This window comes from Arvicanthis niloticus, chromosome 29 (assembly GCF_011762505.2).
Source record: "Arvicanthis niloticus isolate mArvNil1 chromosome 29, mArvNil1.pat.X, whole genome shotgun sequence".
NCBI classification, from domain to species: domain Eukaryota; kingdom Metazoa; phylum Chordata; class Mammalia; order Rodentia; family Muridae; genus Arvicanthis; species Arvicanthis niloticus.
The window spans coordinates 18,297,513-18,315,935 of record NC_133437.1 but is presented as its reverse complement, the minus strand read 5'-3'; the positions used below and the strand labels follow the sequence as shown (position 1 = coordinate 18,315,935).

Genomic DNA, 18,423 nt, shown 5'->3' with positions numbered 1-18,423 from the left:
CCCATGGCACACATAAGAAGCAATCAGTCAGGGTTAGACACACAGTCTGGCCACAGAGCCCCACCCAGCTGACTGGCCCACATAGTAGCTGAACTCAGGGCTTGGCCTGATCGTCTCCATTCTCAGATGCATTAGCAGGCTTCAAATTCTTGAATGAGGCCTTAGATGCATTCCTCATCCGACAGTAATAACAAAACAGAGTGACAGGTAGCAACTTTTTTCTACTAAGAAAAAAGTACTTTACTAATGAATAGCTAAAGACTCAGAGTAAACCTAGTTATAGTCGATGGTAAACAACCACCTATAACTTATTTAGGCCTCTTTCTCTACAAGCTTCTTCAAGGCCAGAGGGCTGCAGATGCCTCTCTGAAGCCTCTGAACAATCTTTCCTCAGAGACCATTCTGCTCACCTCATATTTTGTTCCAGAGCGTTTGTTAAGATAAAGCAAGGCCACTCACGCTAGGCTGGAACAATTCTTCCTACCACTGGGACCTGTCCTCGGCTACTACATCACCTTGACACAGCTCCAACCTCAGCACTTTCCGTGTAACTCAAAGGAAGAACATGCTGTGGGCAGCATCCCTCAGAGAGCAAACTCCAGTCCAGAGAGTTGAGGTAACAAAAAAAAAAAAAAAAAAAAAAAAGTCTTGGTGGACCAGATGTATGATGGCATACTCTCGCTATCCCAATACCAGAACAACTAAGGCAGAAACGTCATGAGTTCAAATCCAGCCTGCACTACTTGGTGAGACTCTAGCTCAAAAACCACCACAAAATTTTGGTGCTGAGCCAGATGGTCCAATAACTACATCCCTCCTAATTCTGTGTTTCTGGTATCCTGTTACAAAGCAGATTCTCCAGGGCATGGTGGGCTCTAATATGCCTCAGAAACTCTGGGGCAGAGGGACATAATAACAAACCAACCAATGGTGCCACATTATTTGTGTCCTATATTAGGGTTACACATGAGATCAAGGGCATACCATAAGTAAACAAACACCCCAAGGAACCACACTTATGGCAGAACTAACTCCAAACAAAGGAAAGTTTCAAGAGAGAAAGGCACTAAACCCATGACTTCATTTCAATGAGTACGCTCCTTAGAAAGCTGAAAGAAAGAAACCAGCACTAAAGCCAAATGTTGAAGCTCAAGAGGCCTCACATTGAGTTTTGCCTGCCCAATAAAAAAAGAAAGAGGCAGAGTTCGTGGAACAGAGAACACGGAGTTCAGAGACACAGGCCCATAGTCCCAGATACTCAAAGGCTGAACAGAAATGTGAAGACCGGGCGTTCAAGACCAGCCTTGGCAACAGAGAGAAAGTAAACACAAGGAAAAAAGGATTTTTGCAGATCCCTGAGAAAGTTCTTCACACACACACACACACACACACACACACACACACTGCCTCAAATGAGTCAGCTCCAGAGACAGAGTGGTGGCAGACATTTACCCTCCTAATCTCTGTTCCTAAATCTTTCTGGGTGAACTGATACACACCTGCAATCTCACCTCTGAGGAGCCTGAGGCAGGAGGGTGGAAAGCCCCAGGCTAGCTTCAAGTACATAGAGAGCTAGGCTCAGAAATAATAAACAGAAAGCAGGAGGGATGGCCTAGTGGTTAAAGACTCTTGTTGCTCCTGCAGAGGACCAGGGTTCCATTCCCAGTACCCACATGGCAGCTCACAACCACCCACAGCATAGCTCCAATACCAGCACTCTCTCTTGATGTTTGCAGGCATCAGGCGTACATATGATAACATACATACCTTCAGGCAAAACACTCGTGCACATAAAATAATTTTTTGAAAGAATTAAACAAATAAAATTCCAAAACCTTTACCCTAAAAATGGAATAAGTGGAAAAACTTATGAAGTTCCCAAAATCACTAACACATATAAAAATAAAAACTGAGGCTTTTACCACTTGAATCCCTCTCTGCTAAGCACCTTCCATGGCTTTCTGTTTCCTCTGCTAAGAAAACCTCCATGTTCTTCTGTGCGCGTGCTCACTAGCCCCGGAAGTTTGTCTCTTTAAGGTCAGTGGGAAGGAGGCAGATGGGCTGGCCTACTATGTGGTAGGAGGAAGATCTGGATGTAATTTGCAAAAGGAGAAGCAAATGGCCCCGGGGACAGGGGGAATTCAGCAAGTCACCAAGAACTATGTTCGCTGTGGTTTGGCATTCCACAAAGAACCTTTTCTCTAACTTTTCAATTTTTATCATTCTAGGCACATGCTGGAGCCAGATGATTTTAGAGGCTTGTTCCAGATAATCTGCTTAACTCTTTAGAGTCACGAGTGTCCAGGAGCGCAGATCTAAATATCCTTGTGGTACAACAGTTCTGTGTGGATCGTGTTTCTACACTGAACCATGATCGTTTGATGGCTTCTCTGGACTTTAGCCGGCCAACTGCCTTCTTCATGCCATCCTCTGAAGAGAGCATATGCTACTTTCTACAACGAGAACTTCCCTTATTTCTCGTTCCCATTCACCCCTCAATCTGCAGAAGCAGTACTACCACGCAAGGCAGAAGTCACTGCAGAGCTCAGCGTTTAAAGTCCACAGATGCAAACAAAGGAGTGACTATTCTTCTGATCGCGTGATATATGAATACTAACCTGAGTGGTTAAAAAATTTGGAACACTGCAAAAGACTATTTTGGTCACCCTCCAAGTTGACTTACTTAAGTGACCTAATTTTTATGTTCCACTTTGAAGATCTCCTCGACAGAAATTCCACAATTTCCAGCAGTTGCTTAACTCGTGGTCTCGTTTCTTTTGGCGTCAACAGGGACCGGTTCAATCTCTTTTTAAAGTGAAATGAGAGATTTCCAGATGGAGTTTGGTGGAATGGTGTCAGACGCCATGCACCTAAAAGACCCCTGGAAGATACTTTCCAGAGAAACTGGGTGTTGTCTTAACCCCAGCTCTCTTGAGAGAGATGATGCCAGGATGGGAACACTTCAAAAAGAACAGCCTATACCCTCAATGGCAGGTCCACAGAAGGTGTCTGGCTTCCCAAGAACACACAAGCTGCTGTCTCCAAGACAGGTCTACACAGTGTATCTGCATTTAAAATCCAAGTTCACAAACTCAATGACCATTACAGCTCCTGGTGGGAAAGTAGCAGGCATACAATAAAGAAGCGTGTTCTGGTCACTAGAGATGATCTTCTCTGGGTCTTCCAAATTTCTCAAAGAAAGAAAGAAATCTGGGGGAGGGGTTATATCCTTTTCTGCTTTGTTTAATACTTCCTGCTCCCTAAGAGGTATTATATTGCATTTTCTGACATTCTTTCAAAGAAGAATTTCCCACCATGCTACAATCCTGTAACAAGTCTTCCGGAGACTTTGCCCTCGGCTTTCTGGAATTTTTCAATGAAATTCGAAAGCGATGTTTACCTGACCCCCAAATGCTACCCTAATGAAATCTCTGTTTTTGATTCTTTGAACTCTTCTCCCCTTCTTTCCTTGTCATGCCTTCTGGGAAGGAAAGACAAGTACGGGGTTGGCTGGACCTCAACTGGCAAACACCAGCATAACTGAGTTTGAATAGTTTCTCAAAACTTGGACAGAGTCACAAAGGTATTAATTATGCTCCCTTCTCTGGCATGACTGCTGTGTTTCACCTGCAGAAAGAATCAATTAAAGATAGAACATGCCAGCACATTGATTTTGTCTCTCATAAACAAAACCAAGATATCAATCACAAGGAAATAAGAATAAACAGATCTTTTAATTTTTTTTTTAAGACAGAGCAGAAAGAACCATAACCTTAGGGTGGAGAGATAGCCCACTGGATAAGGTACTTGTCCTGGAAGCATGAGGGACAGAGTTCAGATCCCCGGGTATACACATAAAGCTGGAAGGGGCTTTCCCACACAAAGAGATGCAAATATACTAGGGGTGGAGGATGTTCTAAGAAGCAAGGAGAAGAGACGATGATTTTCTGCCAACAAGAGTCTGGATGAGGCTGGTTTAGGCTTTCGCTACCTGGGACCCTTTGAGGAAGTTGAGTTAATAATCTCCTTGCCTTGCCAGAGAGAATTTTCTGTTGTAGGGAGTTTATTTTGTTTTTCAATTTCATTCAAACTGGTTGAATTTAACCATGTTTAGGAAGGTCTGAGAGGGAGGAGTTGTGCAACGAGCATAGTAAAAAAAAATGCCTTTTAGGCGTGTAAAAATAGCTTAGTCAGGAACCCCACTACACCCAAGGCTTACCTGATAACCAGAACCTACTGACATCATGCACTCAGGATAACCAGACACAGTCCTAGAACCCTATGACAGTATATACAAAACCCCACTGGACAGTATATAAACTGAGACCAAGAACAATGCTCTGCTCTGCACATCTGGAGAGACACCACCTTGAACTGCCCCACAGCTGGAAAGTCTCCCCCAGGATCCTGACTCTTGAACCAGGGGCTTCTGTTACAGACCGGATTTGATCTTCAGCTAAGATATGTCACACGAGTGAGCAGCTTTGGAGAGACAGACTTGGGATCATAGTTAGGAATTCAGAGTGTGAGCCTTGTGTGATGACCCTCCACATAATAAAATATAACTTTTCTTATACTATCTGTATCTACCTTCTTGTTCCAGACAAGGTGTGAAGGGGAGATCTGGGGGGTGGGGGTAGGAGAAATAGATAGTCAGAGAGTCAAACACTCCAGTCTTGTCTCATTATCTCAAAAGGGCTTCTGACTGAGGACATGTGCTTTCCTCTGGCAAAAGATCAAGGACAGAAAGACGGATGTATACTTCTCCCGGAAGTGTTTGCCTGGAATCTGAAAGTATCTCCAGTTCCATTCCTCTCTATCTGAAAGTCTGGGTGCCCAGGAGCAGGCTTGCTCCCCAATACCTGTCCTGTCACACACAACCTACTGACACATGTGTGCACGTCGAGGCTCACATCCCCAGCCCCACTGCCTGCTCCTAGAAGCTACAAGGAGGTGGGGACACATATTCATTGAGAAGATACTTCTGAGAAAGTATATTCAGTATAATAGGAAGCTTACTTTTTTTTCAAATCTCACACAATTTCCTCCACCTTTTGCAATCTGATTCTGCAAAAGAGAAAAATGAAAATTGTCTTCCACCAAAGCAATACACCCTCCCTCCTGTGGCCTAGAAAGTGAGGCAAGTTTGGTATTTTTGCTGTTTGTCATAGCCTTGTCCTTTCCCTGCAGTACAGCCTCCGGCCATGGTCAAGAACACACAGAAAGATACACTTACTGTAGTGCCCACTACCAAATCTTTAACTATGTGTTGACAAAGGCCCTGACTTCCTGACCAGAATCAAGGAAATCTGTGCCTTGAAATTCCATTTACTAAGAAAACCTTTCAGCTACACTCCAGCTTAGTATTGGGAATCACAGACTATAAGGAGAGCTTAGACGGAAAAGCAAACGAGTCCCTGGAACTTCCTCATCCTCATGAATCAGAAGCTGAAGGCTGGGAGACAGCTACAGCAGGGGAAGTCTTGGCTTAGCAGTAATATGAAATATGTACTTATATAAACGAGCCATTAGCTCAGTTCAGACTAGATTCTTCTTAGTCCGGAGCTACTTCTATAAGGAGGGCCCAGGATTAAAATAAGGGAACTATTTTGTTCCCATTCAAAGTCTTATTGGCTATGAAGTAATGACTTTCACAGGCAGAGGTGGTGCATGCCTTTAATTTCAGAACTTGGGAGTCAGAGGCAGGTAGATCTCTGAGTTCAAGGCCAGCCTGGTCTACAGAGCAAGATCCAGGACAGGAACAGAGAAACCCTATCTTGAAAAACAAAACAACCAATTTTACCAAGTAGTGGCTTTTAAAGCATTTTTGTTGTGTGTTCATGCCCACAGGATGAAAGAAAGGACATTTGCCACAGTGAGCCATGAGAGGTCAGACCACAACATCATGGAGTTGGTTCTTGCCTTCCATCTTTATGTGGGTTCTAAAGACTGAACTCAGGCTGTCGGGGTCATACAGCAAAGCCATTTGCTGGGCAAGATGTGATGACTGTAAAAGGGGTTTTGCTTCTAGATGATAGATAAGTCTTTAATCTTAGTGTGGAATGAAATCATCTCATGTCATTGCTGTTTGCAAATGTACCTCTAAATGACACTTCTAAACTCCCAATATCAGCTGGGGAGAAAGGTTTGCGGTTTTCACAAATTTTCGATTAAAATGAAAAGAACAGAAGCCTCCTATGACTTTTTTCCAGTTCCCCATAGAAGGTACCAGAGGAAGAAAGTCAACTAGAATGAGTAACTTCTCAAGGGAGACCAAGGGGAACTGAGCAACTGCTTCACTGGGAAGTATATCCGCCCAACCCCCCCTCCCAAATCAAGTTAAGGATGAGCGTTCAGCACTGAGTACCCCATAGGCCTTCCTCTCCCTGTTACAAGGAAATGCAGACAGATGCATCTGGTCAAGTGATACACAGAGGGACATGAATAAGTAAGGTACGTGTTTCTACTACAGTTGATTTGCTGGAGCCTTGTTTAACATGAAGTGCCTTCCAGCACTTGGGAGGTAGAGGCAGGATGACCAGAAGTGCAAGGTCACTCCTGCTATGTAGTAAGGTTAAAGCCATCCAGGGATACATGAGATTCCCTCCTTGCAAACCCCCCCCCCCAAAAAAACCAAACCAAACCAAAACAAACAAACAAACAAAAAAAAAAAAAACAGAAAAGAAAAAGTATTTGAGGTCAGCAAGATGGATTGGTGGGTAAAGGCACTTGCTACCTAACTACTTGAGTTGGGTTTCCAGGACTAATGTGGTAAAAGAGAGAACGCCCACAAACTGTCCTATGATCTCCACATGTTTGGCATGATACATGCACACACACAAACAGAGATATACACACACAGACACACACACAATTTTAAAATGTTAAAGTACTTGATTCTGTTGGGGATATGATATTTATATATCTTCAGATAATTCAAAGGGTTCACTCTAGAGAGGCTGTAGGATGCCACTGACCTTCAGAAGATGCTGAGCCATAGGTCCAGCACGAGCCATAGGTCCAGCACGAGCCATAGCTCCAGCACGAGCCATAGCTCCAGCAGCTTCCATTCTCTGAGGCGGTAGAATGACCTTGAAAGTTTAAACTGGAGTATGTGGAGCAAATAGAAAACATGATGAGGGAGACCCAAAAGCTGCCATTCTTCCTGGAAACTACAACTCAGGAAGCTACAGGATGTGTGTAGCAGGAGAGGCCCATGAGGGTGTGTTCATTGGGGTTATCACCCATCTTCCCAAGAGTTCAGGGGGACAGAACCTTCCACACTGAAAAACATCAAGACCACTGAAACCATCATAGCATTGATCACCACACCAAGCCCTTCCCTGCCCTCCTCTTCCCTGTCACCGAGCACTGACTGAGAGCCCTCACTAGGTACCAGGCACTGCACTAAGCACCCCCAGCAGTCTTTCTGTGGACCATGCATAAAAGAAGGGCTATTTATAGGTAGAGGTACTGTGGGCTGGAAAGGCTTGGCCAAAGTCATACATCCAAGAAGCAGCATAGCTCACTCTCATGCTTAGACCTGGCGGTCTGAGGCCATGGAACCTCAGGGCTTAATGAGAAACACAAAGCCATGTTTTACCTTTTAAAAAGATTTGGGAATGAGGAACAGCATCAGTCCTGTAGTTCAGATTCTTGGTTTTAAGCAACAAATTTTCCACTTTGATGTGTGGATGTAGTCACATGACCCTACTTAGCTCAGCACCCAGGTCCTACAGTGGGTCAACAACCCTGGTCCCACAGTGGGCCAACAACCCCCCTTTTCACATTCTCTTCCCTTGGGTAGGTTATTTTTGTTTTGTCTAACATGGGGATGGTCACTGGGCCACCTCACCAGTCAGCTCTAACATGTGATTTTACAGTGGCACCACAGTCTACACACACTGGCTGCTACTTGATGCTATCCCACTAGATTCCCACGCTCTCTCGCCTTCAGAGGGCTGTTATCTGGACAGGACTTCCAGAGGCAACACAGACACAGTAAGGAATACCCAGGCCGAGGAGGACATGGTCACACACAGCTCACACCTCACACACTTCTCCCCTCTGTCCCTTCCTCTACCCTTTGTTGCAGTTGTCATTAAATCTCACCAACTCAGAGAACTGTGTCTGTGATGACATGAGTGACCACTCAACATGGCACAAGTGTCCTAACGGTGCCTCTGAGGAAGGCTGGAACACAGTCCTCTTACACTGGCCACACAGCATCAGCATCAGAAACTTTCATGCTTTATGGGGCAATCTCCCCCACTATTCAACTCAGGGTCTTCTGCTTATTCTCCTGGCATACCCTGTACTTCCTAAAGAAAGCTCTGGAAAAAGGGCATCTCAATACAACAAGAATTAGAACACTCTTTTTCTACATACTATCACTTAGAACATTCTTTTAAATTCTTTTTTGCTGCCTTAATGGGGACCGAATGGCTTTTAAACTCAATAAGTTCATTTCTATGTGGTGGGAAGAAACCTACCAGCTGTCACTCCAGTAACAAGCAACTCTGGATGATGGCGACCACTCCGTTCAACCTTGACCTTCGTTATTAGCAACACCAAAGTATTTCTAATAGTCATCTAAAGCTCTTGACATGGGAATTTTAAGAAGCACATATAAAACAAGACCAGCCGGAGAACCTTGAACTTTGTGAGCAATATACCAAATTAAAATAAATGGTCTTCTTTACGGTCAGTTAAAGTTGTTCACAAAGACTTGCTTTCTTTCTTCTGCTGGCATGGTGATCCTTATTGGCAAGGAAGCCAATCAAATCCTGTTTAGTAAATAGGACAGTCGATGCCACCAAGTCATTAGGAAAGATTTTAAAGGGCCTGTGGGCCAAGAATAAATGAAACAATGGAAAAATAGTCACAGAAAAGACCAATACCTCTAAATATTTGCTTCTGTCTGTGTGTGTTCTTTATCTCTGGTATGAAATGAGATCGACTCAGGTCTTCATGAGTCCAAAATGTCTCTTGCCCAAGGTAAGCCGCTGCGGGTGACTGTGGGTATTTAGCTCCACGGCTGCTCTTCTGGAGCCTTTGGGGAGTTCATTAATTCCCCTGACAGCTGTTTGCCAAAGGCATAATCACAGGCATCCCCAGCTAAGGAACCACATTATCCCAGGAGGCCACTGGGCAATACTTTACTTGGCCTCTCATCTTGCTTACACACTAAAACTCTGCTGTTTCCAATGTCCAGGGAGCCCACTAGCTCTGGAAGAAGGTCTCTGTCATTCCCTCACAGGGGCCAGGACGGAACCATTAACTCCCTCCCAGGTATGGCCTCCATGGCCCTCCTTTAAAGGTGCTTCACGTGCAAGCGAGGAAGCCTTGGCGCCTCATGTTTCCCCTGGTGCTTCTAGCATCTCAGGAGGAACTGTGAAGATGACCTTCAGCTCAAGGGGCCCAGAAACAGACACCTCAATACGTTTCTAGCTCACACGAAGTCCTCAGGAGTGAGCTGTGTGGCCCCAGGCTAGATCTGCCCTTCTGACCAGAGTTCTTCCAGCAGCTCGACTAACATCCTTGTGCTGTCCCACACTAACAAAGTTTAACAATTTTGCAAAGGATCCGTGATCAGTGTGAACACTAAAGTCAAAGGGAGAAAAGTTCAAGTACCAACCCGGCCACACACGAGTTAGTAACCGCGGGCAGGTACTGCTGTTCTGTGGTCACCTGGGCTTTCTTCTCCAATCTCTCGCCATCTCCCGCTTTTTCTCCTGAGGAGCAAAGGTCATGGGTTTTGTCCAGAGATGAAGGCCTGTAGAGATCTGACGAACCACTGCTGACGTCACTAGTATGACTAAGAGCTGTGGAGCCAGGTGGACGGGACTTAGCAAACCCTGTAGCTGCTGCAGCAGCCTCAGAGCTCTCAACTATCAGGCGAGGATGAGATACTCACCCAGTTTGTATGAGAGATCAGATGGCAAGAAAGGACTTAAAATGACGCCCGCACTGTTAACAAATGGTGCCTTCTCATCATCTATAACTAACCCCGTCTTCCTGTTTTATCAAGCATCTTTCAAAATGTGCTTCCTTGGCTTTCAAGACATTCACCTTTGGGGTGGGGTGGATAAATGTGGTTACACATCTCACTTATTCCTGCCACCCACATCTGGAAGATCTTTTTTTTTTTTTTTTATGGAATTGTCCAGGAAGGTCAAGTGTTTGTTAGGTGGCCGCCAGAACTCAAAGTCAGTCTGAGTGACTCTGATATGGCTTTCACTACGTCCAGCTCCTAGTTAGAAAGTGGGGGAGTTAAAGCTTCATTACAACGTTAGAAAGTCAACTAACACATATGAGTATGGATCCAAAACAGACACGGACTGAATCAATCATTGCTCTGCTCAGATGGTACCCAACTCTTGACCTCTTTGCCCTGCCCCTTCCCAACCTGGCATGAGCATCGTGAACAGATGGGCAGGCTCCACTCCATCCCCAACCCTGCAGTCTCTGAATGGCTCTGGCCTATTCCCACCAACACACCATGTGCTGTGTCCCCAGCAGGACACACAAAATTGTTGGCATGATTGTCTCAAGACAGCTGCTGGTAGAGCCTGCCTGTTGCCCCTAGGGCAGGCTCATCTGCTGATAACTACAAGTTAAAGGGGCCCAGAAGTCCATCGGGATATGGAAGAGTGTTACTTCAGAATATGATCTATAGTATAGGCAAGACCACATCCTAGAAAAAGTGTTTCATTACCGGGTGTCATCAGAAAGCTATTTAACTGAAATAATACTGATATCACTGTGAAACAGCTTGTCATGTCCACGGCGACATGCTCTTGCATCATCATGCAAATGCCCCCACTTTCACACACATGGCTTCACTACGACTACTGGCTCATTAGGACTCTCTCCGTGCCTTCTGTATCTTCCCCTAGTCCAGCAAGACCCAGCCAGTAACCAGAAGAAGGAGGAAAAGAGAAGGGCAATACTTTAAAGATATGTCGCAATGACAGTGACATTTGGATTGTTGTGTCTCCTGCTTGGCAAGCCCTCTAGCAAAGTCTGGAAGCAGTGGCCTCAGACACACTGGCACTGGCACTGGCACGTTCAGCCTTAGCAAAATTATGTAGGGCAGCATAAAATCCCACCAGTGCTAAGAGACTCTGTGCAAGTGAATAATCCAGGTTCTGCCTATGTAACCACAGGCTAGACAGCTCCTAGGAGCAAGAGCCTCTGATTCTAGTTAGCCATTGTTGACCATTTACATCTGATAAAAAAAAATCACGCTGTGCCCGTTGCCAACCTTGGGACACTTGTAGAGGAAAAGGGAAAACTGACAGCTATTTTTTTTTTTTTTTTTTTTTTTTTTTTGTGAAATCTCGTCCCCAGTCTCTGTCTATACAGAAAGAAACTCAGAAAATGAAGCATCCAGGAATGTTACATAGTTTGGAAGAGAGAGAGAGAGACACAGATCACCCCCCCCCACACACACACACACACACACAAAGATCAATCTGTCTGTTCCCGTGAGCAAACACCACCAAATGAGCCCCCAAAGAACAGGAGGGAGCAGGTGACCTCAAGTGCCCCAACATTTTTCCCTCTGCGCTTCTGAAACCAGTTACAGTTTCTTTATCTTTATTAGGACATTTTCGTCATCAAATTAATGAGTCATCAAACGGCAGGCTTACTGTCTACTAAAGTCTTAGTAGAGAATACAGCCATAATTGCCTTTCGATAAAATCATTTGCCAAGGCAAGGTAAGGCAAGGCAGTGTGGCAGGGGTAGAAATCGGATGACAGAGGAACATTCAACATAATAATGAACCCAACGACCAGTAAAGCAAGTGTTCACAGTCCTGTCTGCACCACAGTCCCTGACGTCTCCACCGCTACCTTCCTGGTCTTGCGGAGGAATGGTTTTCTGGTGATTAATAAACAAGATGTGGCTCTGAGATAATTAGGCTTGTTAAAAACCAAGTATTGTGCAAGATAAGAAGCTAATGGAAGGCTTGCATCCTGGGGCGTGGAGTGAAGGAAAGTGGTTCATTGAGGCAGCATAGGCAGAATAGTTAAAATGGAAGGTAGCACCCACACCCACTGCATCCTCCGACAGTTCTGCTGGGCACACACAACTGGTGTGAACTATGGCTGGTGGGTCGAGAGCTGACTCCTAAGTGAACCCAGGATGGAGAGCCCAAACAAGACAGCTGTGAAGGGCGCACCCACACAGCATCTGGAAAGTATCTGAGAAGACATGCTTCCCCTTCAGACCGCTGCCGTCTGGCCATCTTTTCCCAGTGGTCAAGCGGCTCATTATTAAATTAGCCAGCAATGCAGTATTCTTTTCAACACACGACACCAACCGGCAGCTATAAGCCAAAGGAAAGTGCAGTAGGCGAATCCCCGTGGTGGGATTCTGGAAGAGTCTAGACATGGTAAGACATTCTGTCGCTACAGCTCGAGTAGAGCAGACAGGACTTCCCTCAGAGACACAGAAGGAGGAAGCTCTGGAGATCCACGCACAGAGCTGTTGGGGAATCTCTCCCTCATGAAGACACACTAGGCGTGCCAAAAGTCAGTGCCAACCCAGCCTGGCCTCTTGTGTGATGCCTACAACTTAGAATAAACTGCTTACAGTCTCCACCTCATGGGGAAGCAGAACTCTTAACTCTTCTACTCTACCAAAGATGCCTGGTTCTACCGAAGATGCCCAGTGGTATACCCCAGGAGATCTTTTAAGTGCTGTCTGCTTTCCTCACCTTTATTTTAATTTAGGATGAGTTTGAACATTAGAATGCTGTGTTGAGCGTCATGTGCCATCTGTCACTACTGAAAATGTAAATGGTCCCAGTACTTGAGTGGCTGAGCTGGGAGGATCTCGAGTTCAAGGCAAGACTGGGCTATATGAGACCAGGAGAGAAAGAGGGGGAGGGAAGGAAGGAAGAGAGAAAAGGGAAGAGGAAAAGAAAGGGGAAGAGGGAGGAAGAACAGACATCAGATACTTTCCACACCTGGTTTTGGTAATCTACAGATAATCTCAGCTGCTGCAGGTGGCCTGTGAAGTTTGGTCCATTGCTGTGTACTGTAAGGCTGTATACTGGCCCCTGAGGTCTGGCTGCCTCAGGGACCAGAAGATCCTTCCGTCTGGTAAATGATGCTAGGTAACCTTGCTCCTTAATTTAAAATTATAGGTTGAATAATGATGCCTATAGCCTGTAGCGGGGCAGATGAGAGGCTCCTGGGCTTGGAGTCTGAGACAGTGACCTTGTGGAGGAAAGAGAAGAGGAGAAGAGAGAAGACGCCATGGGGTAGATGAATAGTGAGCACATGCCATGAGGGCCGGCCTGTTGGAGTAAGAGCGGAACACGGCAAGTTATATCTTGGGGGTTGCTGACAGGAAAGTAGATAAATAGCACAGAGTTGATCTCTGCCCAGCTCAAATGTTGTTAAGGCTTGTTATAAATATATAGGTTTTGTTTCTTTTACCTGGGAACTAAATGATCCAAAGCGGGGTACAAACCCCCAGTTAATTTTAACTACAACAATTGCCAGTCGGGAAGCATCATTTTACAGCCATACTGGGCCCTGCCAGGCCAACAGTCACATGGGCTGTTCCCATGGTGTGTGTGTGCGTGCGTGTGTGTGTGTGTGTGTGTGTGTGTGTGTGCTGTTCCTACACAGCAAGTCCTTCTGAGGGGAGTGTGGTGATTGTCAAGGAGGGTGAACTCACTTGTCTTCATCATGGCAATTAAAAAACAAACAAACAGCAACCAAACCAAACCAACCAAAAGCCAAAAAAATCCCCCCAAAACCAACCTACTACCTTGAAGTATGACAAAAAGCCAGACCTCCAGGGCCCTAGAATGTACAGGAAGGGAAGCATGATAGGTTAGAGCCAAGCCCCTCAAGATTCCTGGGCCCGTTTTGCTGCCTATACCTTTAAGACTGAGACTGAGGCAAGAAAGGCACCAGCTACTTTCCTCAGGCAACTTTAATGCACACAATCTAATGTTCATGATTAAAAGTGCCTTTAAAGCAATACTCCACGAGATCCTCAGACTTGGTCCATTATAATTCCTAATGTGCCAGGGTGCCCACACCAGTTCATGTATGGATAACAAATAGTCCTGGATGGTGAGATAATGTTTGAATGAGCAGTGTTGTCTCTGTGGCACGTGCAGAAAAGGTAAAGACACTGGGGGGAAGGTCAACCTGCAGAAGCCAGAGGACCAGAGAGGAACACACAAGTGTGTGTGTGGTAGAAATCAGAAACTTCATGCAAGCTCAGGGCAGAAGGGCTGGACCAGGGTTCACCCTCACATACTGGTCGTAGCTGTGCCCCGGTCCTTCCCTTTCCACAGGCAGAATGAGTGCATCTGGCTGGCCCAAGGAAGCAAGGAGATAAGAGAGTGATCTCAATCCTATTCCTTTTCCCAAAAGGTATGCAAATGCGTGCAGCAGATGCGTGCAAAGAATTTCTCATGAGCCATCTGATAACACGGCAGCAACAGGAACTCACCTAATCACGGGCACGGGCTTCCTGCTGATGAGATGACAGACATAAAAGGGTTAAATAAAGAGGCCCAGTTTTCAGAGCTAGTCAGCCAAACACCTGTCCTGCTCTTAGCAATTGTGCAACCCTATTTCTCTGAGAGAAATGATATTTATATATCACCAGACATGTACAGGGCTATGGAGACAGTTAGCAGTACAGAGGAGTTTAACTCTGCTCCCCTAAAGAGAGGCAGTCTATGGAGATATCCTTCAAGCCTTAACTTAGGTTAAATTCACCACTTAATAACTACAAGGCCATTAGTTCTTCATTGTACTGTGTGTGTGTCCTGTGTGTAGTGTATTTGTGAAAATAAAATACAATCAAAGGAAGAAGAATGGCTGGGTAAAGTGTGAAAACTGGGAGGACCCAAACTGACCCCCAGCACCTACAGAAGGGGAGGCTGCAGTGGAGTACACTTACAATCCAGCTGTAGGAGGCAGAAACTGAAGAGTCACTGGAATCATGAGCCAGTCTTGCTGAATCAGTAAGCTCCAGGTTCAGAGAGAGACCCTGCCTCAAAAAATAAGAAGGTAAAAGACTGAGGAAAAACCCTGATGTCTACACACGCACACACGCACACACACACACACACACACACACACACACAGAGGCATGCATGTACACACAAATATATGCACACACACAAGTGCTTGTATATACATGCATACACACAAGCTCACACACAAGCACACATACACATGTGTGTATGTGTGTGCGCGCATGCACACAGGAACAGATATGTGCAAAACACAACAAAACCCCTCCTGCCACGTGCAAATAAATAGGCACTATTATTCACCCAGTTATCTTGTGCATAACCACCATCTAACAAGTTAGCCAAACTTCCATAAACAACACAATAATAGTGATAGGTTTAAACACAATGTTAGACAGTTCGGAGAGGCCCAGCAAACCCTGAAGTCTTTCTCTTCCCTGTTTGGGAAGGGATTCCAAAGTTTAAGTATTCTCCTGGGATATGTAAGAACGAGACCCCCCCAAAAGACAAAAGGGGACATATTTACAAGTCAGTAGAATATTTCACTTAGAAATACAGTGCAAAAGTTAAAGACAACTTTAAAAAAAAACCATGACATTTACAAGAGTCCGTTTGATTCTAGAAAGCCAAACATTCCAAAATTACTAAATCACATATAGAATGGACAGCCTCCACAGAAAGAATACAAATCGCATGTCACATCTCAACTGCAGAGAAAGCCAGCTGATGAAGTCAGCCTGCTGAGCGGGGGTCTAGCTCTGGGTTCTTTGCTTTTCCCTCAGCATGGAGCTGAGTGGAAGGCCCTCCTAACTTCTCCCCCTTGCCAACCACTCTTTCTCGGACACCAGAGAACAAACTTTCTACCATGTATCTTTTGAATTCACATTCAAAATACACAAATAACCAGCAATGCCGTCTAAACATGGATGATGGACATTTTCCAGACGCACTTCAAACCAGGTTCTAAGGCAGAAGGAAAAAAAAGGAAAAGCCATAAGCAGACATCCAGTCTCTTGTCAAGACACAGAGATTCTCCTTCCTGGGGATGGACTATATTTTTACAACAGACTTTTCTATTTTCCTCACGGAATGCTTCGACCAAGCATCTGAAACAGTGAGTCATCTATAGGCTTGACGCCGAAGCACCAGGTCAAATGCAGTTGACACCATGTCAGTGCTTGAAGCAACTCTAACAGGATGAGTGGACAGATTACTGCCACCAGGAAACCTGTAAGCCCTCAATATCTTTGTGGAAGAGGTCTCCAAGACAGACAACAAGACAAACAACCACCCCTGACTGTTCAGAATGGTACCAGAGGAAATCTCCATCACTCTTTCTCTCTTTGGAAGCCTCTCTTTTTAGGGAATGCTGGACAAGGACAGTCAAACAGTGAGCGCTTCTAGCAAAGAAGGGTCTGGGAGGAAGGGGGCTCAAGTCGACAGTAGTGACAGTGAACAATATTTCTTTTAGTTTTAGATTTAAAGTAAATTTGTTCCTGATTGTATCAGACACAAAAGCAGAAGCATTCTTTCATCAGCTAAAAACACAGGAAACAGCTGACCGCTGTGGCTGTTTCAAACGGAAGAAATGGACTATGGGAATTACAATAAATGACCAATGACATCGGACCATATATCTCTCCTTCCAAAAGATCATTATGACTCCAGTAAAAGCCAGGCAGGAGTCATTCGAAATTGAATTTGGGATCTGTGCAGCTATAGATTACTTCTCAAGAAAGATACAGAAGCCTCTGATTCTGAAAGATGGGGCTTGCGGGAAACATGAGCTCATCCACCATGGGCCATCTCAGGAGGGTAAGAAGCCACTCGCAAATATGCATGACGTCATCCAGGTGAGACAAAGCCATCGGGTGGACCCTTTTTAGATCAACCTGGGATTCTTCTCCACTCATCTCAACTCCAGCTCCACTTAAAAGTGCCACAGACCAGTCGAAACCTGTCCAAAGATTCCCGCTCCCTCCCATAATCCCTGAACCTATGTAGCAATTCAGCAGCTGAAAGAAACTCTTAGAAAGTAAATGTAGGGTGGGTTCAGCACCCCCAGTCTGATGCTGGGTGGGCATCGTTTGTAAGACCCAAGGCCTAGCAACTGAGCCTTTCCTCTTAGGACAACGTTGACTGTTCTACCCTCCAAGTTGGTTGTCTTCTTGCTAAACTACAAGAATTACATGAGCCTAATCGTGGTCCACAGCCTGTCAATTCATACGAAACAAATATAAACACGTACAAGAATTTAATTGGTAACCATTAGCTAAATAAACAACAAATGAATTTTTGACAAACCCTAATTTTGGGAACAAGCTGCCAACCTGAGTTCTCCACCACTGTTTGCATATGGCGATCACCACAGAATTTGGGGAACTCACAGATGATCCAGCGCCCACCCCAGAGAGCAAAGCTAAGAGGGCCTGAGGTGACAGCAGGCAGGGGGGATTAACCCTGACCCCAGTGTGGCCTTGCACCGTCCAGACAACCTTAGGATGCCATATCTCTTCCCTGTTTCCTTCCGGGAACTTGAGAATGGCAGTAGGACAGTAGAGGATATTGGATAAAAGTTGAAATCGTGTCTTTTTCTTTTTCCCATTTTCTTTCAATCCCTAGGTTTTTTTTTTTTTTTTTTCCTGGAAATTCAATATCTCACCATACTGCACAGAAGCAAGAGACAGACAGACAGACAGACAGACAGACAGACAGACAGAGAAGAAAAACCCCAAAAACCAGACACACTGGATCCAAGTGTGTTGTTTAGTGGAATGACTTCAAAGAAGCTTTGGAAAGAAAAAACCTCTAGAAACAATGTTTTCTTCTCCACCACCTCTCCTATCCTAAAATCAGAGAGCAAAGGAGACGTGGGTAAGGGGGACAGGAGAGTAAGGGCCATGTAGTCACTGGCCATTTCGCAAATGTGCATTATGGTGTGTCGTACAGAAAGGGTTTTATGTAAACAGAAGCATGGGGCCTGAACTCTAGAGATATGTGAAGGAATTAATTCAGTGGCTCCACGTTTCAGAGGTATTTGAATCACCAGACACCTACGTTCCACCCCCTCATCCCAAACATAATGAATCAACTTCCAGGATGCCCAGCTTACTAATGAGTTACTTACTCATTAGAACTTGACAACCAAACAAGCCAAACAACGGAAGCCACCATCTGAATGACACAGACAAATACATTGATCCCTGGAGGTAATCCTCTTAGTTACACAAACAAGTATCATCTGAGATCAGGGATCCTATATCATATGCCCCGAGATTACAGTAATACACATGTGTATGTAGTCCCCGGCTATTTAAGGAGCTGAGGCAGGAGGATTACTAGAGGCTCAGGAGTTTGGGGGCAGCCTCTGCAACTTAGTAAAATACCATCTCAAAAAGAAAAGAAAA

At 45.1% G+C, this 18,423-nt stretch overlaps 1 protein-coding gene across 3 annotated transcripts in view; it reads right to left on the bottom strand.

Moving 5' to 3' along the window:
• Nucleotides 1-18,423, bottom strand: part of Lhfpl2 (LHFPL tetraspan subfamily member 2) — a 142,355-nt gene that overhangs the window by 90,078 nt on the left and 33,854 nt on the right. Inside the window, exon 2 of one of the 3 annotated variants that reach the window (XM_076927167.1) lies at nt 14,941-15,034. The exons of 1 other annotated variant lie outside the window; for it this stretch is intronic. The gene's annotated coding sequence lies outside the window, so the exon portion shown is untranslated. The remainder of the gene's footprint in view (nt 1-14,940; nt 15,035-18,423) is intronic. One more of the 3 variants, XM_076927166.1, reaches the window with a different exon arrangement.